This window comes from Lolium perenne, chromosome 4 (genome assembly GCF_019359855.2).
Source record: "Lolium perenne isolate Kyuss_39 chromosome 4, Kyuss_2.0, whole genome shotgun sequence".
Taxonomy (NCBI): domain Eukaryota; kingdom Viridiplantae; phylum Streptophyta; class Magnoliopsida; order Poales; family Poaceae; genus Lolium; species Lolium perenne.
This window is the reverse complement of record NC_067247.2, coordinates 295,186,099-295,211,122: the sequence shown is the minus strand read 5'-3', so window position 1 is coordinate 295,211,122 and position 25,024 is coordinate 295,186,099.

Genomic DNA, 25,024 nt, shown 5'->3' with positions numbered 1-25,024 from the left:
CCTCGATAAAATTCGTCAATACGAACTGTTCTGTTTTGACAGATTCTGCCTTTTATTTCGCATTGCCTCTTTTGCTATGTTGGATGAATTTCTTTGATCCATTAATGTCCAGTAGCTTTATGCAATGTCCAGAAGTGTTAAGAATGATTGTGTCACCTCTGAATATGTTAATTTTTATTGTCGCTAACCCTCTAATGAGTTGTTCTAAGTTTGGTGTGGAGGAAGTTTTCAAGGATCAAGAGAGGAGTATGATGCAACATGATCAAGGAGAGTGAAAGCTCTAAGCTTGGGGATGCCCCGGTGGTTCACCCCTGCATATATCAAGAAGACTCAAGCGTCTAAGCTTGGGGATGCCCAAGGCATCCCCTTCTTCATCGACAACATTATCAGGTTCCTCCCCTGAAACTATATTTTTATTCCATCACATCTTATGTGCTTTTCTTGGAGCGTCGGTTTGTTTTTGTTTTGTTTGAATAAAATGGATCCTAGCATTCACTTTATGGGAGAGAGACACGCTCCGCTGTAGCATATGGACAAGTATGTCCTTAGTTTCTACTCATAGTATTCATGGCGAAGTTTCTCCTTCGTTAAATTGTTATATGGTTGGAATTGGAAAATGATACATGTAGTAAATTGCTATAATGTTTTGGATAATGTGATACTTGGCAATTGTTGTGCTCATGTTTAAGCTCTTGCATCATATGCTTTGCACCCATTAATGAAGAAATACATAGAGCATGCTAAAATTTGGTTTGCATATTTGGTCTCTCTAAAGTCTAGATAATTTCTAGTATTGAGTTTGAACAACAAGGAAGACGGTGTAGAGTCTTATAATGTTTTCAATATATCTTTTATGTGAGTTTTGCTGCACCACTTCATCCTTGTGTTTGTTCCAAATAGCCTTGCTAGCCTAAACCTTGTATCGAGAGGGAATACTTCTCATGCATCCAAATACTTGAGCCAACCACTATGCCATTTGTGTCCACCATACCTACCTACTACATGGTATTTCTCCGCCATTCCAAAGTAAATTGCTTGAGTGCTACCTTTAAAATTCCATCATTCACCTTTGCAATATATAGCTCATGGGACAAATAGCTTAAAAACTATTGTGGTATTGAATATGTACTTATGCACTTTATCTCTTATTAAGTTGCTCGTTGTGCGATAACCATGTTCACTGGGGACGCCATCAACTACTCTTTGTTGAATATCATGTGAGTTGCTATGCATGTTCGTCTTGTCTGAAGTAAGAGAGATCTACCACCTTATGGTTAAGCATGCATATTGTTAGAGAAGAACATTGGGCCGCTAACTAAAGCCATGATCCATGGTGGAAGTTTCAGTTTTGGACAATATCCTCAATCTCATATGAGAAAATTATTAATTGTTGTTACATGCTTATGCATAAAAGAGGAGTCCATTATCTGTTGTCTATGTTGTCCCGGTATGGATGTCTAAGTTGAGAATAATCAATAGCAAGAAATCCAATGCGAGCTTTCTCCTTAGACCTTTGTACAGGCGGCATAGAGGTACCCCTTTGTGACACTTGGTTAAAACATGTGCATTACGATGATCCCGGTAGTCCAAGCTAATTAGGACAAGGTGCGGGCACTATTAGTATACTACGCATGAGGCTTGCAACTTGTAAGATATAATTTACATGATACATATGCTTTATTACTTCCGTTGACAAAATTGTTTCATGTTTTCAAAATCAAAGCTCTAGCACAAATATAGCAATCGATGCTTTTCCTCTATGGAGGACCATTCTTTCACTTTTATTGTTGAGTCAGTTCACCTATTTCTCTCTACCTCAAGAAGCAAACACTTGTGTGAACTGTGCATTGATTCCTACATATTTGCATATTGCACTTATTATATTACTCTATGTTGACAATATCCATGACATATACATGTTACAAGTTGAAAGCAACCGCTGAAACTTAATCTTCCTTTGTGTTGCTTCAATGCCTTTACTTTGAATTATTGCTTTATGAGTTAACTTTTATGCAAGACTTATTGATGCTTGTCTCGAAGTACTATTCATGAAAAGTCTTTGCTTTATGATTCAGTTGTTTACTCATGTCATTACCATTGTCTTGGATTGCTGCATTCATTACATATGTTTACAATATGATCAAGTTTATGATGGCATGTCACTCCAGAAATTATCTTTGTTATCGTTTTACCTGCTCGGGACGAGCAGAACTAAGCTTGGGGATGCTGATACGTCTCCGACTTATCGATAATTTCTTATGTTACATGCCACATTATTGATGATATCTACATGTTTTATGCACACTTTATGACATATTCGTGCATTTTCTGGAACTAACCTATTAACAAGATGCCGAAGTGCCAGTTGCTGTTTTCTGCTGTTTTTGGTTTCAGAAATCCTAGTAAAGAAATATTCTCGGAATTGGACGAAATCAACGCCCAGGTTCCTATTTTGCCCGGAAGCATCCAGAACACACGAGAACCGCCAGAGAGGGGGCACAGGGCCACCAAACCCTAGGCCGGCGCGGCCAAGGGGGGCCTGCGCCCCCCTATAGTGTGGCCACCCTGTCAGCCCTCCTGCGCCGCCTCTTCGCCTATTTAAAGCCTCCGTCGCGAAAACCCTGATACAGACGACGAAACCCACAGAAACCTTCCAGAGCCGCCGCCATCGTGAAGCCAAGATCTGGGGGACAGGAGTCTCTGTTCCAGCACGCCGCCGGGACGGGGAAGTGCCCCCGGAAGGCTTCTCCATCGACGCCGCTGCCATCTCCACCGCCATCTTCATCACCGCTGTTGTCTCCCATGAGGAGGGAGTAGTTCTCCATCGAGGCTCGGGGCTGTACCGGTAGCTATGTGGTTAATCTCTCTCCTATGTACTTTAATACAATGATCTCATGAGCTGCTTTACATGATTGAGATCCATATGATGAGCTTTGTATCGCTACTAGTTGTGTGCTACTCATGTGATGTTATTAAAGTAGTCTATTCCTCCTGCATGGTGTAAAGGTGACTAGTGTGTGCACCATGTGGTTCTTGTCATAGGCTATGATCATGATCTCTTGTAGATTGTGGAGTTAATTATCATTATGATAGTATTGATGTGATCTATTCCTCCTTCATAGTGTAATGTGGACAGTGTGTGCACTATGTTAGTTCTTGGTTTATTTTGCAATGATCTATTATGCTCTAAGGTTATTTAAATATGAACATTGAATTGTGGAGCTTGTTAACTCCGGCATTGAGGGTTCGTGTAATCCTACGCAATGTGTTCATCATCCAACAAAAGAGTGTATGTAGCACATAAGAGAAAGAGTTATTTATTATGCGATCAATGTTGAGAGTGTGCACTAGTGAAAGTGTAATCCCTAGGCCTTGTTCCTAAATACTGCTATCGCTGCTTGTTTACTGTTTTACTGTGTTACTACTGCTGCGTTACTACTGCTTGTTTACTGTCCTGGGCAAAGCACTTTTCTGGTGCCGTTGCTACTGCTTATTCATACCACCTGTATTTCACTATCTCTTTGCCGAACTAGTGCACCTATTAGGTGTGTTGGGGACACAAGAGACTTCTTGCTTTGTGGTTGCAGGGTTGCATGAGAGGGATATCTTTGACCTCTTCCTCCCTGAGTTCGATAAACCTTGGGTGATCCACTTAAGGGAAACTTGCTGCTGTTCTACAAACCTCTGCTCTTGGAGGCCCAACACTGTCTACAGGAAAAGGAGGGGGCGTAGACATCAGAGATGGCCAACATAATTTGTGGATGCAATTCTTTGACGCAGATCGATCTTTATCATGATCATCTGCCTAATCTTATCAAATATTTGCCACAGCATAAGCCCTTTCAATGACTTGACCTTTGAATTGAAACTCTCCGCAAGGTTACTTGTTACATAGTCTACCTTGCAAATTTCATTGAATTGGCTTCTTGACCACACCCTACCATGATGTTCATCCAAGTACTCCGTCACCCCAGGTTTTTGTTTATACAACACATCCAAATGAAACAGATGCTTCCTAGAGCTGCATGTGTATGAAGCTGGCCATAGGTTGTCAGTAAAAACTTTACCCTTGAATTTCTTTGTAAAATTCTGTACCAAGTATCGCATACATTCCCTATGCTCCACTCCAGGGAATACTGCTTCTACCGCAGTCTCCAAACCTTTGCAAGCGTCTGTGTGGATAACAAGTCCTGGTGGATGACCTATAAGATCGCGCAAATTCTGCAGAAACCAAGTCCAACTTTCCTGTGACTCAACCTCCAAAACCCCATAAGCAACAGGGAACATCCAATTATGTCCATCAACTGCAGTAGCAGCAACTAGCTGTCCTTTAAACCTGCCATGAAGAGCTGACGCATCCACGGCCAAATAAGGCCTGCAACCGTCCCAAAAGCCTTTCCAGCAAGCTTTGAAACAAACAAAAGCCCTTCTGAAACATTCCTTGTGCATTACCTTCCCGCTTTTCAATTTGTAGGGAACTGTATGCTTGTCTATCGCTACAACACTGCCTGGACTATCTCCACTTCAGCTTTGAAAGTGTAAAGCAACTGAAAGCTTTCATTCCATGGACCATTGATCTTGTCAAGAGCCATTTCCTTTGCATAGAACATCCTCATGTAAGGTACTTCCATTTTATACTTCTCAACCACCTTTTTTACGAGTGATGTTGGACCAAGTGAAGGATCTTCTCTCAGCCAATCTAGGATTATATCTGCCAACCACCTAGTCTTCGCTAGCTTTGTTTTCAGCTCTGGCTCTCCCCCTAGAGGTGGACACCTATGGATCTCCTTATTCTTCTTTATCTGAAATATAATGATAAGGGATGTCAGTAATAGATAACAAATTTTACACCGTGATCTAAATACACAACTGGTTGGCGTAGTACCTGAACCAAGCTGCTTCTGCTCATTGTGGATGCATGCAGCCTAAACCTACACCTTGGGTATGGGCATTTAATTGTGAACCTACCTGGCTCACTTTTAACAACCTCAAAATTATTCTTAGTGAGAATGTGATATGTAGTAATTGCATTACGGCAGTCCATCATCGTTTGAAACACGGTGCCTTCTACAAGCTGGGGATCCTCCCTGTTCCACTCAATTGTTGGCAAGTCTTCACCTTCGTAATCGGCTAAAACGAGGCTGTCATCATTCTCATTCTTCTCTTCATCATCAGTGTCATCAAATCTGGCACCAAAATCAATATCTTCCATGTATTGATCCTCCATTGCACCTTCTTGCATCGATCTACCAATTCGAAACATCAACTCATCCTCATCATCTTGAGGAGACTGATCCTCAATGTCTGCATCGTCCTCCACATCGACCGTACGAACGATCCGCTACCACTAGCAGGGACGGATGGTGCTCTGTGGACCTACAAGGAGCGCCGCGGCGCACACTGTTAGAAGAGGCAGCGAGTAGAGAGACATGATGCCCGACCACTGATGATGCCCCGACATCGAGAGAGATGATGCCCGGCCCCTGTCCACATGGATACGAATTTTACCGAACCGGCAAGAAGCATTCAAAGCAAAAGAATTCCCGGATCGTCGTCGGAAATTAGTGGAACAAATCTTCCCTCCTTGTTGTGCAAATATTCGAAATGAATCTGCGTCGTCGAGCTCCGGTACATGCGAGCGCGAGATGTTAGCTTTCAAATTCCTCAACGAGATGGTGGTTGCAACCACCGCAGGGAAGAAAAACCCATTCTTATAGCGTTTAGAATCACGCGTAAAGCTAGAATCCAGCCTAACCACCAGCCGAAAAGCCAGCGCTGGATCAATCCTATTCGAAAAGCAACGCAGTTAGTTGAGCAACAATGATTGGCGCTCAAAAACTGCCTACTGTTAATTCACATAGGCAGACGATGCTTACCCACCAGATGGAATCCATGCGTTAGATCCCTCCGATTCCCAATCTTCTCCGCGGCTGACGCGAACATTTGGCACACCAGATGGACATACAAACTCCGCGAAAGGGGTAGATCTAGATCTGGTGGAGGCGGAGCCCTCTCCGCCTCCCGGTGGTGGTGGTGGGGGCGGGGGCGGCTCGGCGGCGGACGACGCCATAAGGTAGGAGGACAGGACGGCGTGGCGGCGGAGGGGCGGTGTGTGAGCTCCTCCAGTATCGGGCGGAGTGGAAAGCTTTGGGTGAGCTCCTCCAGTCAACAGTCAACACAGTTCGAAAGAAACGGTCAATTCAACACCAACGCGGCTCCCTAGCCGTCACCGGTAACGGTGAAGGCCTCCGACCAGACGGCAACCCTCCCGTCTGAGCGTCTGCGACGGGTTTCAAACTAGAGGGAGGGGAAAACTGAGGAAAAACTAAGGGGCTGGGGAAAACTGAGTACAACTAACGAACCAGGGGCACGAAAATAGAAATCCCTATAATTTATTTTATTGCATGCTGGCCATCTTGCTAGAATTTAACGTGTATCTTTGTTAGCATGATCGAATTGGATGTTGCATTATTGCCAGGCTAGTGTTAACTTACTAGATGTTACTTACCATCGCATGTGCATATTGCTATAAATCTAGGTTAATTACATATGCTTGAGTATGACTAGTAGGATGTAGTCTGCTTGCATGTTGCATTTTAAATCTATGCTATCTATTCACATACGCTCAACATATTTTCTAAAATATTTGGTTACCTAATATAGAGCGATCACCATGCGTTGTACCCTAGTTAACCCAAATCCCGCTCGAGCCATTTCAGTCTCTTTCCTGTACTACATATGCCGAACGACCGACACACCTTTTATTTGGATGTTTTCATTTGGGTCTTATTCACTTTTCATTTGCATCTTATGCGTTGTATTGCTTGTATTCATTTGTATTGCTATTGCTTTGATACGGCGATTAGGAGGGAACGGAGAGTGGTACAATCACGACCAAGGAAGTGGAGAGCAGGAGTTTGACAACGAAGGCATGCCCTCTCATCATATTTATCCCAGTTTTACAACTTGCATGTTATTTTATGTTTTACAAATATATGCTATTTTATTCCAGTAGCTAGCGTGTCGATTGACACACCAACTTGATCTGCTTGTCGCCTTTTACTTGATACCCTGAGTAGTAATTATATATAATCCTGATAGAGTAGAATGCTTAGCCATGCTAAATAATCATTAGGAAACTTCATGTTGCCTCTTCGGAGGAATTGATCGACCTATGGGTCAAAATACCCCTTTGAAAGTTGTTGAGCTTGTTGAGCTGGGCTAGTTAGCCATTGTTGTTTCCTCTACTCTATGCTACTCTGGGTGAAACTTACCATCTAAACATGGCGCGGGCGATAGCTGGATCAGATGTTGAAGGAGCGGTTGGCTGCCCTTCATTTGTTGGAGGGGGCAATCCGTCGTCCGTGCCGCATAAGGATCCTAACAAGTCTTGGATTTGAAGATTGTGACAACCGTACAACCATATGCTATATGGGCACTGGCTTGGTTGAGTATGTTAGTCAGCCTTAGGTGTCGATGTCGCCGTACCGCTGATGAGGTGTCTGCCTACGGGGGAACCTTCGGCATAGATGGGGGGACCGGTTTGGGGACGTACTCCCAGTTCCGTGTGCCATACCCGGTGGGCATGTCACATCTTTGGGGGATCTAGCTAAAAGACCTCGTCACAAACTCCCTATTGCTATGCTAGCGACGGCTGGTTGCAACAAGGCGAGATTGTGACATGTGGTGAAAGTGTACCACCTCTGCAGAGTTAAACCTATTCGAATAGCCGCGTCCACGGTCATGGACGACACATGAATCCTTCTTGACATACAGGAACCTGTTTTGCTATTTCCCTCTTTGCCTCCATCCTTTCCTTGGAATCTGAATCCTATGCTATGTGTGAGTTGTCGTGGACAGTCACATTGATGAGAAATATTACACTGAATATAAAACTTGTTTTCGTCTAAAACTGCTTTTATCAAATCTAGTGTTGTATTGCAAATAAAACTGGCTTTTCTGCAAAAGAACCATATAGCCTTTCTTTGAAGCCTCATGTAGATTTAGTAGGTTTGCATGAGGGGGCATGTTGAGTACGAAATGTACTCATGGCAAAACTTTTGTTGATATTCAGAGTACTATGAAGATGGTGAAGACCATGGCGACTACGACGACGCTGAGGAGTGAGGCCTCGGGGACTACATCGACTGCCTATGGCTGAGATGGAGTTACTTCGCATTTTATTATCTGCTATGCTTTCTGGTTGTAATAAATGTCACAAGACATTTCACTTTGTGGCTCAAACTTTGTAATAATTACTTTTTGCACGTTCTGCAATGATATTTATTTCGCTGTGTCGTCAAGCTAATCCTGGATTGACGAGTCACACAGGGGGTCGGAATGTTAAGTTCCGGTTCTCACAGAAATGGTATCAGAGCCGACGTCGACCTAGTCACGTGGCCTTAGTTAGAATGGAAAAACTTTTATAACAATTTGAAGAAAAAAATTATTTAATTATGAAAGTCCTCGTAGTCTATTCCTGACTATTGCTATTCCTTGTCTTACCTTGTTCCCATTTGTTCTCAAATTTCTTCCCTAACCACTTCTTTAGTATACAATATCCTATCTAGGCGAAAGCCATCTCAAGAACGCATGGATTCAAGAGTCATATATCAAGTACTCCATACTTCAATACCCAGTCGAGAGAAGACGGACCATATAGGACGAGTTGAATAGAATCCTTTTAGATATGTACTACGTATGTTAGGGGATTTTGCTTGAGTATTGACTACACCAGTTTGGTTATTTTATGTAGTCATACTAAACCATGTTTTACAAAATAATTTGATTGAAGTTTATTTGGATATTTCATGTTTGGTTACAGATTTGGTTATGGGTTAGTTTCCTTTTCCCTCTTATCTATCCTAACTTGCAACAACGACACAGGATGAATGCAAATCGGGGTCGTGGTCGCGGAGGACGCAGACGCGGACGTGGTCGCGCGCCAGCGTTTCAGGAGGACTTCGTCGAGGGTGAAGTTCATGACACGGACACTGACACCGAGAATGAGGGACCAGAGCAGCCGCCACCACCACCACCGGTTAACGTTGAGCAAGTGATGCTGATGCAGACACAGCTACTGCAGCAGATGGCCGCCACTCTGGCGCACTAGAATCAGAACCAAAACCAAAACTAGAATCAGAATCCTCCTCCACCGCAGTCCAAGCTTGCAGAGTTCATGAGGACGAAGCCACCCACCTTTGCGGGATCAGCGGACCCTATTGAAGCAGACGATTGGCTGAAGGATATTCGCCGGAAGCTCAACCTGGTGAGTGTTAATGCTCAAGACCGTGTGAAGTATGCTGCACACCAGCTCCAGGGTGTGGCCGCAGATTGGTGGGAGAACTATTGTGAGGCGCATGATAACGCCGAGGGGATCACGTGGAATGAGTTTGCTGAATCATTTCGCACTGCACACATACCAGCTGGTCTTATGGAGCTGAAGAGGGATGAATTTCGAGCTCTAGTTCAGGGGAAGATGACAGGTCTCGAGTCTTGGGACCGTTTCACCCAGTTATCTCGCTATGGAAGGGCGGATATTCCCACTGAGGCGGATAAGATATCTAAGTTTCTGAGGGGCCTGAACCTAGGTTTGAAGGATAGGTTGGTGTCTCATGATTTTGCCAACTTCCAGAGTTTGGTCAACAAGGCTATTCTTCAGGAGATTTCAAAGAACGAACTTGATGAACACCGCAAGCGCAAGGCACCGCAGAGTCAGTATGGGGCAGGGAGCTCACGCCAGAAGAACAATAACAACCCAGGATACCGTGGATCAGGTGCAAAGCCGGCGAAGCCTAATCCCAATGCTTCGTATGGTGCCTATCGTACTCCGAGAGCTGAAGTCGGAGGGAACCATGCCAACACTCCTGGGAGGACATGCTACAACTGTGGCGAAGAGGGTCACTTTGTTGCTGCATGCCCAGGCAAGAAGAACGCAGGGGCGACGCTAGTGAAGTTCAACTTAGGTTCCGCCGCCAAGACACCAGCAGCGGGACGTGGAAGGGGCATACTGCCTACCCCAGGAGGTGCACCTCATGCCTCAGGACAGCAAGGACGTGGCCAAGTCAACCATGTCACGGCGGAACAGGCGCATGAAGCTTCAGATGTTGTCCTTGGTATGTTTCCAATCAACTCATGTTATGGTTCAGTACTTTTCGATTCTGGAGCTTCCCATTCGTTCATTTCCAAGCAATTTGTTGAAAAACACCATTTGAAAACCGAGGGTATGAGTCGGGAGATGGCAGTACAATCACCCGGGGGAATTCTTACTACGGGTTTAAAATGTCCTAAGGTGATCCTAACGATCGAGGGAATAGAGTTTCTAGCAGACCTCGTAGTGTTAGACTCTAAAGGGTTAGATGTTATTCTGGGCATGAACTGGTTAGTAAAACACAAAGCTATGATAGACTGTGGCCTTGGAGCAGTATCGCTGACTAGTAAGAATGGAACTGTGGTGGATTACAAACCCAAGTCAGCACCTCATACCGCAGTGGACAATATTCTGAACAGCTTGAAGGAGATGGTTGTATCAGATGTTAGAGTGGTTAAGGAATACCCAGATGTTTTCCCAGATGAGTTACCCGGTCTGCCACCAGACCGTGAGATAGAGTTTGCCATCGAGTTAGTCCCGGGCACTGCTCCTATTGCAAAGAGACCATACAGGATGCCAGCAAATGAACTAGCTGAAATGAAGAAGCAAATCGAGGAGCTTTTAGAGAAGGGATATGTTAGACCAAGCACCTCGCCTTGGGGAGCACCGATGTTGTTTGTTAAGAAGAAAGATGGTACCATGCGAATGTGCGTGGATTATCGTGCCCTGAATGAAGTGACCATCAAGAATAAATACCCTTTGCCTAGGATTGATGATCTGTTTGATCAATTGAAGGGAGCTTCTGTCTTCTCTAAGATAGACCTCAGGTCGGGATACCATCAGTTGAAGATCCGACCCGAAGACATACCTAAGACAGCCTTTGTCACTCCGTATGGTCTGTACGAATTTCTGGTGATGTCCTTTGGACTCACGAATGCACCGGCCTACTTTATGAATCTCATGAATAAAGTGTTCATGGATTGCCTGGATAAGTTCGTTGTAGTGTTCATTGATGATGTGTTGATTTACTCTCGTAATGAGGAAGATCACGAGAAGCACCTTCGGATTGTTCTGGAAAGGCTTAGAGAACATCAACTCTATGCAAAGTTTAGCAAGTGTGAGTTTTGGCTGAAGCAAGTGGATTTCCTTGGTCATGTCATCTCGGCGGAAGGAGTAGCAGTGGATCCGGCTAAAGTGGAATCAGTACTTAGTTGGAAACAGCCGAAGAATGTGTCAGAGATACGTAGTTTCCTTGGTCTTGCAGGATATTACCGACGATTCATAGAAGATTTCTCGCGGATTGCAAGACCGATGACACAATTGATATAGAAAGATAAAAAGTTTGAGTGGACACCAGCGTGTGAAACAAGTTTTCAAGAACTCAAGAGGAGATTGACATCAGCTCTGGTGCTAACACTGCCGGATATTCGGAAGGATTTTGAAGTTTATTGTGATGCTTCTAAACAAGGATTGGGTTGTGTGCTCATGCAACAAGGCAAGGTTGTGGCCTATGCATCGAGACAATTACGCCCTCATGAAGTGAACTATCCTACCCATGACTTAGAGTTGGCTGCCGTAGTTCATTCCTTAAAGATATGGAGGCACTACCTTATTGGCAACCGTTGTGAAATATATACGGATCATAAGAGTTTGAAGTATATTTTCACTCAACCGGATTTGAATCTGAGGCAAAGGAGATGGCTGGAGTTGATTAAGGACTACAATATTGGCGTAAATTACCACCCTGGTAAAGCCAATGTCGTAGCTGATGCGTTGAGCAGAAAGGTCTATTGCAATAACCTCATGATTCAAGAAGCTCAACCAGAATTGCATGAAGAGTTCAGAAAGTTGAACTTGAATGTGAGTCTCGCTGAAAATGAGGAGGTATTAGAAGTCAAGTTCACTCTAGAGGATCAAGTTAGAGAAGCCCAGAAAAATGACACAGGGATCGAAGAGATTCGAGCAAAAATCAAGTCAGGAGAAGTGCCTGAATACAAGGAGGATGAAAGTGGAAGCATTTGGTTTCGACATCGCTTATTGGTGCCCAACCAAAAGGAACTCAAGGATGCAATCATGAAAGAGGCACATGACACATCATATTCCATACACCCGGGAAGCACAAAGATGTATCACGATCTTCGAGAGAGTTTCTGGTGGTCTAGCATGAAGCGAGAGATTGCAGAGTATGTATCTAGGTGTGATATATGTCGTAGAGTCAAGGCGGAGCATCAGAAGCCTGCGGGGCTGCTTCAACCACTCAAGGTCCCTGAGTGGAAATGGGAAGAAATCGGGATGGACTTCATTACAGGACTCCCGAGAACGACATCGGGATATGATTCCATCTGGGTTATCGTGGATCGGTTAACCAAGTCAGCTCACTTTATCCCAGTGAAGACCACTTTTAAGGGGAGAAATTGGCCGAATTATACATGGCCAGAATTGTTTGCCTACACGGAGTCCCCAAAAAGATTGTGTCTGATCGAGGTACTCAATTTACCTCGAGGTTTTGGAAGAAGATACATGAAGTCTTGGGCACACAGTTGAATTTTAGTACCGCATACCACCCACAGACTGATGGACAAACTGAGCGAGTGAATCAGATTTTGGAAGACATGCTTCGAGCATGTGCTCTAACCTGTCAGCGCACATGGGACAAGAGTTTGTCGTATGCAGAATTCTCTTACAACAATAGCTTTCAAGCGAGCCTACAGATGTCTCCGTTTGAAGCCTTGTATGGACGGAAATGCCGCACCCCACTTAACTGGCATGAGGTCAGAGAGAACCAAGTTTTTGGACCCGATACTCTAGAGGAAGCGGATAAGCAAGTAAAGATGATTCAGGAAAGACTACGGGCTGCCCAATCTAGGCAGAAGGTATATGCGGATAGACGCCGTCAAGAGTTATCATTTGAGAAGGGTGACGATGTGTACTTGAAAGTATCTCCACTTCACGGGATGCGACGTTTTGGACTAAAGGGAAAGTTGGCACCTCGATACATTGGACCGTTCACGATCACCGCCCGACGCGGCGAGGTTGCTTATGAGTTAGCACTACCCGAGAAGTTGTCGAAAGTGCATAATGTGTTTCACGTATCCCAGCTAAAGAAATGTTTCAATAAGCCAGAAGAGGAGGCTCGGAAAACCTCGTTGGATGCCATAGAAGTTCAAGATGACTTGACTTATGAAGAGTACCCCGTTAAAATTCTCGACGAACAGTTGAGAAAAACTAGAAGGAATTACTCCTATAAATGATGCTACGCTACTCGTCTTCAGGAGGCTCTGAAAGGGGCAAATGAATCTGCATCGCTCGTTTACCCTGCGATAGTAAAAATCCAACCCCACTTTTACCTTCAGCCGTCCGATCCGGTTATTTCTTTGTCACCTGCAGCTGCTTGTGTTGAGTGCATGACATATGGGTCCATGCGTGCTCGGGGCGGCTTGTCTGAGACGGCGAGGGTCCATACTTGCGTCGCTGAGAAAATAAAACACTGTGAAAACCTAGCCTACCAGAGCCTCCTCTCCTCCCCAATCCCGTGCCTCATCTCCTCCCCAGTCCACGCCTCCTCTCGTCCCGAATCCGCCGCTTTCTCGCCTCACCTCACCGTCCCCGGCCCCTTCGGAGCCACCTGTCTTTCCCCAGACATGCACCTCCTCCCCTACGCCGTCCCCAGCGATGCGCTGCATCGGTGGATGGAAACAGCGGCGGTGTTTGGCGGTCTTCGCCCTGGGCACCGCTGCTCGCCGGAATCATGCGCCGCTGAAGCCTCCGACGGCCGGCGTCGCTGCAGGAAGCCGTGGACAAGCAGGATCTGGAGGGACCGGTTGAAGGAGGCGTCCACCTCGCCCAGGAGGTCGCCCCAAAAAAATACACGACCTCGTCCAGGAGGTAATCGAAGGAGGCCGGTTGTCCCGACCTCCACGAGAGGAGGAGGATGCCGTGCGGCGGGATTGAGGCCAGGGAAAGCACACCAGAAAAACGCCCAAGCCATTGGTGAGTTCCTACTCCCCCCCCCCTTTGATTTCTTGATCCCGAGATTCATCTGCTTTAATTTGTGTCCTGTTTTTGGGTTTGATTGTTGCTACTGTGGGTTGGTTACCACATCAACATAGTTGCTTCCTTGTGGGAACCTTGTGAGCACCACCACACCTCCCTCGCATCAAGCACAACTAAGGCAGCAACGTACATCTCCTGACTTTTTCTACAGATTCGTATTTTTGGTAAGGTGAAGAGCAGCGGTTTGTAGGCAGAATAAAGTGGTTGTTTCCAAAGAAAACACATCAATAGCTGTAGTTGAGAGGATTGAGCTTTAATTGGTTGTAGTTTTTTTGAAATTGGAATGGTCACGTCAAGCTGCTCTTTGCTAATCCACATGTGTAGTTGCCTATTTTACCAGTTTCTACTTTTCATGTTGATTTACAAAACATCAGCCGATGCCTTACGAGCGACATCTGAATACAAGAATTGGTCTGAGTTCTATTGGCTTGATTTTCTGTCATATCTAACTTGTAAAGTAATATCAAGGTACTGGTTTATCGTGTTAAGTGTCTCAATGTGCAGTCATTGTTGTAAATGTTGATTGTATCATTTAATAATCCCCATGCCACAGAATAGAAGGCAACGACCCTGCCCTCGTTGCGGCAAGGCTCATCGAAATAATCAGTCGAGACCAAGGCCTTCGACCCATGGCGCTGCTCACAAGGCTGTGGATACAGGGGGTGTGAAGAGAGGTAACTTGGCGGATTTTTCTACTAATTGAGGAGTGCATAGATGATGAAGGAAGGCTGACAGCGACGGGGCCAAATAGTCCTGCAGCGGTTCATACATCGGAGACTCAAGAAAAGTTTCTTGAGTAGGTAACCACTCACCTCTCTCATCACCAGAAAATAGCTTTCATCCTTCAAACATATAGACTGATTTGTCCTGCGTTCTTGATGATATTGGTGTTTCTCATCTGAGGCATACCTGGGTAAACCACGAGGTTCCCACTTTGTCTTTGTTTTACCAGAGGTGTTGGTTGGTCGATTAGCATTGGATAAGCAATAATTATTTTCTTACATGTCTCTGTATGGTCCTACTGATTATCAACAGTCAATTATGTTGGTCGATTAGTTTTCCTTTACATAGATTTTGTTTTTACTGGTTGACCTTTCACAGGCTGTTGGCAAGGTGCTTCAGACCTTAACGGAGAGTTGACAGGAATGGCCTTCTGTGTCCCAGCTGTTGATATTTTTGTTGTTGATCTGACCGTGAGACTTGAGAAGGCAGCCACCTATGAGCAGATTAAGGTTGCGAGCAATGTATATGGTTGTAGATTCAGTATTGCGTAAAATGGATGGTTGTCTCTGATGATGAGTACTGATCTTCTAACAACTTTGCAGGGAGGGGTCTGAGGGCAAGCTCAAGGGCATGGGTTAAAGCAAGGTATTACTGTAACAATTCAGTTTACTATACCTTTGGGCATGGGCATGAATATCTTCAGCCTGCTTTTACTCTCCTACTAATTTTTGTAATGTATATCTCGTGCTCATCTATATTGTATAACCAAAGTGAAAAGTTAAAGAAATCTTCGAACAAATTTGCTGGGTTTTTACTCTTTAAATAGTGTATACTACTGAAAAATAAACCAAGACCAGTTTCATTATTTCTATTTTTCACAGCATATCTCGCTATTGTCCAAGAAGAGTGACAAAGGTAACATGCTACAAGCAGTTACCGAAAGTGTGTTAAATATTCTTTTATTTTACATTGTTTCTGCATTTAGCTTGTTCTACTTTGTTTATTCTTCTTGCTTGCACTAAAGTGGAAAAGGGAAAAAAGAAGTCTCTGCTATATTGATATAATTAAAGGCATCTTGTTGATCTAAGAACTTGATTATCAATGGTGACAAAGCTTAGCTTGAAATTACAAGTATCTTTATTGATTGTGTACCCCTTCCCTAAGAAACTAAGAACCTTAATGGTTATTTCCCCAGTTTAGTTGTTCAAATGTGTTCATCATATTTAGCATCTGGAAGGCATGATTACCAGTTGTTAAAGAATTCTTTATAGGCAACCTTTAGAAGAAACAAGCTTAGGCAGAATATTTTGCAGCTGCTATTGCAAAGTAATTTGCATAACTTGGTAGGTATATATATTTTGGGTCTCACATGGGAAGGAAAATAAGCGTAAAATGCAAATGAACACCTAGATTTGCTTCTGCATGTACTTTTTTTCAATGCAAACTACAGTCACTTGACAATTTTTCATAATTATTTTGTCATGGAACTGGTTCTGCCGGTTCCACTGGCCAGCACATTTTTGGTTTGTGGGACAAACATTTTTTGCCAGCACATTTTTGGTTTGTGGGACAAACATGTTTGTTCAAGCTCAAGGGCATGGGTTAAAGCAAGGTATTACTGTAACAATTCAGTTTACTATACCTTTGGGCATGGGCATGAATATCTTCAGCCTGCTTTTACTCTCCTACTAATTTTTGTAATGTATATCTCGTGCTCATCTATATTGTATAACCAAAGTGAAAAGTTAAAGAAATCTTCGAACAAATTTGATGGGTTTTTACTCTATAAATAGTGTATACTATTGAAAAATAAACCAAGACCACTTTCATCATTTCTATTTTTCACAGCATATCTCGCTATTTCTAAACTACTGGTCCAAGAAGAGTGACAAAGGTAACATGCTGCAAGCAGTTACCGAAAGAGTGTCAAAGATTCTTTTATTTTACACTGTTTCTGCATTTAGCTTGTTCTACTTTGTTTATTCTTCTTGCACTAAAGTGGAAAAGGGAAAAAAAGAAGTCTCTGTTATATTGATATAATTAAAGGCATCTTGTTGATCTAAGAACTTGATTATCAATGGTGACAAAGCTTAGCTTGAAATTACAAGTATCTTTATTGATTGTGTACCCCTTTCCTAAGAAACTAAGAACCTTAATGGTTATTTCCCCAGTTTAGTTGTTCAAATGTGTTCGTCATATTTAGCATCTGGAAGGCATGATTACCAGTTGTTAAAGAATTCTTTATAGGCAACCTTTAGAAGAAACAAGCTTAGGAAGAATATTTTGCATCTGCTATTGCAAAGTAATTTGCATAACTTGGTAGGTGTATATATTTTGGGTCTCACATGGGAAGGAAAATAAGCGTAAAATGCAAATGAACACCTAGATTTGCTTCTGCATGTACTTTTTTTCAATGCAAACTACAGTCACTTGACAAATTTTCATAATTATTTTGTCATGGAACTGGTTCTGCCGGTTCCACTGGCCAGCACATTTTTGGTTTGTGGGACAAACATGTTTGTTCAAATGCCTAAAAGGTTTGATGCCGAACTATTCATATAATCTTGCACTTATTTTTGTAGTCAGATAATGATTATTCTCATACATTAGTTTAAGAACACTGATTTTTTTGGTGAGTTCCTACTTCCCCCTTTGATTTCTTGATCCCGAGATTCATATGCTTTAATTTGTGTCCTGTTTTTGGGTTTGATTGTTGCTACTGTGGGTTGGTTACCACATCAACATAGTTGCTTCCTTGTGGGAACTATCGAGCCATTGGTGAAATTGGAATGGTCACGTCAAGCTGCTCTTTGCTAATCCACATTTGTAGTTGCCTATTTTACCAGTTTCTACTTTTCATGTTAATTTACAAAACAGCAGCCGATGCCTTACGGAGGACATCTGAATACAAGAATTGGTCTGAGTTCTATTGGCTTGATTTTCTGTCATATCTAACTTGTAAAGTAATATCAAGGTACTGGTTTATCGTGTTAAGTGTCTCAATATGCAGTCATTTCTTCCTATAAATGTTGCTACCTTACCCGCTCATTGGAGGCCTCTGAAGGGGGCAAACGAATCTGGTTCGTCCAATCAGGATGCAACAGTAAATCTCCTATCCCACTTTTCACTACAACCGTTCGATCGGTGAATATTTTCCTCACTTGTTCAGTTTTCGACTAAGTCAGTGACGCATGGGGCCAGCTACGTGCGGGGGCCAACTGCTGGAGACTGCGATGCTGCTCGTTTCGTGTCACCTTTTTTCGCGTCCACGGTGAAACCCTAGACCGACCGGAAAGAGGCGCTACAGGAAAGGGTATCGGAGGAGGGCGGCGCCGCGCCGGTGGAGTCCCTGGCGGCGGCGCGGTGCCCTGCCTCAAGATGCGTTTTGCCGGCCTCCTCCGTGGCGCCCCATGTCCGTGTGCGTCTTCAGCGCCACCTCTGCCCATGGCGCTGGGCATGGCTATGGCTGGGCGCCGGCGAGGGATGGCCACCGACTCGCGACCGCAGCAAGTGCTGCAGGAGTGTGTCTCGTATGATGGCGGCGGCGCGGCGGGTGAACGGCGAACGGACGATAGCTGGGTGGAGAGGCTGGGACGGCGCTGGCCAGGAGGAGGAGTTGCATCCATGGGAGGATCGGTATGTGCTCCCCTTTCTCTCTCCCTACTTCCCACGCTACATATTGTTGTCTTCTCTTTCAGTTCATTTGCTGCCAATTTAGATCGATTGATTTCTGTGCTTGGTGGAGCTGGTAGACGGGAAGACAAGGGAGAAGAAGGTGCTCGTGGAACACGCTGCCGATGTCTTCTTTGGAAGCAGCGGGAATAGGGACCAGGTCCCGGCAAGGGCATACCCTAGCGTGGCAGGCTGCTATGCAGCAGGACTGAGGCCGACAATTGTTGCTGCAGCAGATGGATGGTGAAGTCCGCAACAGTTCGCCGCCTCCTCTACTAAGCACCTGGCAGTCGGGATGCTCCAAACCTTCATGCAGGCACTGACCTCCCAAAAAACTCCTCTTGGTTCATTGGTGCGTTGAATGGGTATCGATCATTTTTTTGTTGGGTCGTTTATGTAGGTAAATTGGTGCAATTAGCACCAAGGGAGGATGAGCAGCGGGAGTGGTATACTCGTTTCAAGACCAGGTGAGCAGCCTGTGTTATTCTATATTATCTAATAGGTTATTGTTGATAGTTTTGGTGGTGGAGTGCAGGGAAGAACACATTGGTGTTCAGGTGGATGGTGACGACGCTGGTACTCTTGTGTCTTGCCAGCGCTGGTGCCGCGGGCTTCACCTTCGACAAGTACAACCTGAGGGTAAGAAGCATAATCACACTGCCACCTCTACTATCTCACAATCTTGATTGTACTTCCAGTGGATGCAGATGGCAAGCAAGCAAATGAATCTTTCTTGTTGTCTGTTTAATATAGTTTGCTAATATTGGTTTGAAGCTAAAAGTGCAATTATGAGATGACAGGCATTTGGTGTGACCGAATTTATGTTCCTTGTCTTCTGTTTAACCTTGCTTGTAATTTTGCATATAACTCTTTCATATCATCTGTACCTACAAGCTACAACAGTTAGATCCTTAGCTCTTTAATTTATGATCTTACTTGAGGAGGTCAATGCATATGTTCTTTAGTTTATAACATTATTTGAACCACCAATAGAAGGAATCATCATAACTAAATTATTCTCTGCTGCTTCAGGTCCCATCAAATAATATTTTTCTGGTATTATTTGAACATGTGGCTGGTATTATGGGTTTCAGAGAACGACATATGATCTTGGAATTGTCAATTCGGTGCTATGAAGGTATTAGGTGCTCAGTTGGAGGTACATATTCAAGGTTGAGGCTGAAATGCACGATGTAGAAAGGTACGCTTTAGTTTACAGCACAATGCATTCATGTTTGTTTTCTTCATCTAGCTCTGCTCATTTCAATTGTATGTTTTTCTTTCCCCATCCTTTTGTTTTGGTACCTGATAAGGTGATGGGTTTCTTCTCTTTTCTCTTAAAATTTGGGTGGTACATTTTTTTGTGTGGTAAATCTCTGTGAATATATAACTGAATAATTGAAGAAGCATTCAGAAGTTGTGAAATACAATATGAGTTTTTTTGGGGTAAATCTGCATGCTAGAAAGTCCATGCCATATATTACTCCGTCCATTTCATTCAGCAAGTTCTTGCATCTCTTGCTTGCCATGGTACACAAGATGCCATTTGTTTTGAGTTAATATGTCTTAAATTAAAGTGGTTGGGATCTTAGGAGATGCTAAAATTGAGCTTATGTGTGTGTGGCCGCGAGGCGTTCAATTTATTTCATGCTATTTGCATTTCTTGCTTCAAATTCACCCTGCCAGGCAAATCAGCATGGCTAGAAAAACTAAAATGATTCAGTTGGGACTTGGCTACCAATCCACTGCCCTCTGTTTCCTCTGAAAACGTGAAATGCTAAAATTTACATGTTGAACTTGGCTGCCAAAGCTACCGACCTCTATTTCCTCTCAGTTTCCTTATTAAACTCGGCCTCTGAATTGCAGCCTATATAATGCTGATGAGGTTCATTGGTATATACTTCCACATACATGAATAATATACTCTCACTTCACATGTAAGCATCTACCTTTTGCAGTATGGTGCCAAACATGGAGGAGCCCCTTGTTGGGGGCAACGTTGAGAAGATAGAGGGACAGGAGATAGGTTGGTACTGATTGAGGTCAAGAAGAAGTTGTACCGTGCTGGGCATCTCGCTGTTGGATTTCATGAATTATTATAGATGTATGAGTAGAAAAAATTCAAAAGGGAAGCATAGTTGAAGAATGCTGATGGAGCGCTCATTGTGATCGATGTGAACACTGAAAAGATGGGATGCATTCAGGTAAAAGTACGGGTACCTTTTGGTATGCTGTGATCGGTGTTCAGTCCTATCTGTTTTTATTTTTATTTTGCTTGGCTCGTGTAGGAAATGGGGTTGAAGATATTCCGTCTGCTGCCACATTCAATGTCATCGCAAATGATACATCACCAAGCATAATCTCGAATGGTATAGGAAAATGATCTATTGTTGAGCCAGTTGATTCTTTTTTCCTGGATATGTTTCCCCCTTTCTACATAAATATCAATAACTATCAGTAGAAATCCATAAATAGATAATATTAAGTACTCTTATAAGGCACATTTATTTATATTTTTCATGAGACCAACATTTACAATTTTGTGTATATTAGCAGCTAAAGTTTAATTTTGGCAAGTTTGATTACACACATTGAAATGGTTGTAATGGGACAATAATATGTTTTTTTGTCACCCTTACTGTAATGAGACATTAGTAACATCATAATTCTTAAGAAAAATATCGTATGGATGCTGGCTGGCTGTCTCACATGATTGCCGAGAAAGAGATCATAGGGACCCCACTTTTTTATGTTTTTACTGCCAAAGATAATCAAATAATGCGATGATGAAAACAGTAGCAGCATACATCTTCCCCATGAAAGAAAAGGCTACACAATGTTGAAAACAAGCCATGGAACCAATCAAGGGATCAGCTTAAGAGGTTAATTTAGCTACCTGGTGCGTACCAATATATTTTCTTATAGTCAGTATTCCTTCAGAGTTGGAACTATACTTATGTCACTGAACACTACGATTGTACTGCTACCTATCGCAACGGAAAGGCACAAATGTGGTTAGCTGCAGCCTCAAGCCACTGGACAGGGTACAACACAAAACAAACTAAAATGAAGATAGATACCAAGTTACATGATACTAGCACCCAATATGATATGAACTAACTTCTAACTTTTATTATGCTTGACGTGTTGGGGCAATTCCTTGATGATTTTAGGATTTTATGTATTTAAGGTGTCCATATTTCAAAGCATTCACTCATTTTAGCGTCGTTATAGAGGCCTGGAGCTTTTGCTTCCTTTTTACTGTGATTTTTTTTGTCTTACTGAGATTACAGTGGAGCAAATGCCCTCACAATCTTCAGAAAAAAATGCTCTCCGGTTTACTGCCACCAAAGATCATTGTCTCCTTAAGAATTTGGACCTGTGATTGTTGTTGCCATGGAAGCTGAAATTCTTCTGTTTGGCATTTCAATAGTTTTCTGTCATGTTTTTTAGTCCGACATGATTTCATTAAAGCAACATGAGCAACTTAGTAACTTTGGGCTTGCTAAATGGAAGGTTGTTAATGCTAAAGTTTGTCAAAGAGTTCTGGGAATACTGGTCTGGAAAAACTCTGTAGTTCCCATATTATTGTTAACTCTTTGTTTCATTATGTGCTACCCTTTTTCTGTTGTATTTCTAAAAATGCCAAGATTTCTTTGTAATGCCCATGGTAAAAATACTTAGCATTGTTTATGTTAGACTGCACTGTATGGCCTATTTTAGGGAGTGTATGCCCTTCACACTTTTGTTTCTGTGGTATGCCTCACTCCAATTATTGGTGTCATCTTCCCTCCTGAAATCACTATTTTCCTATTTGTAGGAGCTTCAGTAAGGTTGCTCGCTGCTGATCTCGAAGTGTTTTTGTTCTGGTTACTTGTATGATCGAGGAAGAGTGTGTTATTCCTAAATGTGCTATTGCAGATCGAAGGTGAGATTATCATATTTTCTATATTCAATCTCAGGCGAAGATTCATCTCCCGTTCAGTAACATTCACTTTATATGTAATTATTTCATTGATCCGTGGAACTGGCCATCCTCTGTGAACATTTAACTTGCTTTGCTGCTAACTATGATTTCCTACATCTGTGCATTTAGGTTGCAATAGTATACGCGCCGGTCCATTTCGTTGTGGAAGTTATTCTGCTATTCAGATAGGTGTTATTGGTGCTTGATAATGTACAATTAACCGTGCTGATGTTATGCTTATGTGAAGATTGTTTTCTATTTGGTATCAACAAAAAACATGTAGTCCTTCAGGGCTGCTTCCTACTGGTTATCAATAGGAAATCAACAGGAAAAGTAAGTCCTTTGATGTTACCTTTTGTTGTGTTTGGTTCAAAAACATTAGTATGCTTGCCCAGGTTCAACTGTGTGGTTGACCAGGTCCAGGTCCAGGTCCAATGTCTCCGATTAGTAACCATCTATCGATAGCTAGGATTCTGATGTTCAATTGCTTATATGATGTACACTTGCTCTTAATATGTTTCTAGCATCCATTTATTTTAGTATTATGTAAATTAGAATGGAACAATGTCAGTAGATTATGTTGTGAGGAGCAGATCTTGGCAATTGATGAAAAAGTTTGGTTATATTTTTTTTGTTGGGATGAATTGACTTGGAAGGAAAATCAAGCTCTTTGACATTTGTTGTCGTGAGAGTATAAAGCCTACGCATGTACCTGAATTTGTACATACTTATACTTATATTGTTTACTGAACTTTTTATATATGTATTTTGCTAATGTATACATAAAATCTTGAACCAAACCTTTTGTCTTGAAGTAGATACATTTTTCTTGGGATTAGTAATTGTCCGTTTATCCTTTTTTTTATTGTACTACCTCTTTTGCTACAATGACAATAATTTGGTGAGGAGCTTATACAAAAGCATTGAAAAAATAATACGAAATCGTACTACATTGTGAATTGAGATACTAAAACAGTTAATTTTCGGGCTATCTTAATATTAAAATAAGCTAAAACGTATAATTTAAATTCTGACTTGACTTTGCCTTTTGCGCGATAGCGCAACGGGTCATCTAGTGTGATCAAATTCTGCAAAGTTCAATGGAGCAACCACAGTGAGGAAGAAGCGACATTGGAGCGGGAAGATGCCCTCTGGGAGGAGTTTCCAAATCTTTTCTCTTAGGTCGAATCTCGGGGTCGAGATTCCTTGTAGGGGGGTAGAATTGTAACATCCGGATTTTTGTGACCCGAATTTTTTTTTAGTAACGGATGTTGCAGCAAAATAAAATAAAGAAATATTTTATTTGGAGGAATAGATTACGCTCCTAGTTGTATATTTTTAATCTGAGTTTCATTTGCCCATTTGGTTCTTCTTTTGATTTTTCACATGCACGTGCATGCATGACTACACAGCACCACATGCTCTCTTCCTAATTTTTTTCCCTGTACCTAGTGTACTCATCTTTCCTACTACGATACGTAAACCAGGCAACAGCCGGACTTAGATTGTTTCCCTAGCTGCAGGGTCGCACCCATCCGATGGTTGAGCCAGCTTATTTAGGCACGGTCGAGCGAGCCAGCCTCAGCTCAGCCCTGAGGCAAGCCCACGCGAGGAGTCCGTGCAGCATACGTACAGCGCCGCGCGTACAATTCTGGTTCCGATTCTTTGGCAGCACATATCACGTCGTCCCTCACCCTATAAAGCCTCAGTTCGACGCCCCTGGCTCTCTTTTTCCTCCTCACGCCGCCACCCAAAGCCCTAGCGGCTCAAATCGATCTAATCTCGCGAAGCTCCGCGAGGTCGCCGCCGAACGCCACTCACGTTCCCGGCGATTCAGGGCACTAGAGGCGGAGCTGCTGCGCCAGGAGGATCACCGGGACGAGGGGAGTTCATCCACGGAACCAGAAGGACGAATCTCTGCTCACCGGCGTCACCCTCGGCACCAACGTCAACTCCGCCCACCGACTTCAACCACGGACTGCGACGAGCTCGGTGAGAACCAGCAGAAATCCTTACACACACGCGCTACACATCTATATGCCTACCTCCTAGACATGGTTTCCAGCCTTAGTTTTACAGTTTGTCGAGTCGCCGGTGAACCGAATGCCATCTAGTGACATCGTCAGTTTAGCCTATCTAGAACACGTTTTCTGCTTTTGTTTTCAGCTCATGTTATGTACCAGTGAACTCCAGGAAGCTAGTAGTGCTGTTGGTAACACATACGTTCGGTGTTTCTCGACCATGTCCGTGTAGTTGCGTCTACCGCATGCGTACGTATTTGGTAGCTTTGCTGTTTTCACGTACCCATGTTGTTTAGTTTGGACTTGATGCCTCACTAGGAACCCTGCTAGTTGCTTATGTCACTTTTTTGTACCTTTTGCAAATCGACTGTACATACTTAGATGTAGATGCATTCAGTAAAATTTGATGATATCCCATTCGGACGGTTTGCACTCACATGCTTAGCTTGTAGGTATATATTTCTGTATTTAATCTTTGCCTTAGGGGTCTTTCACTAC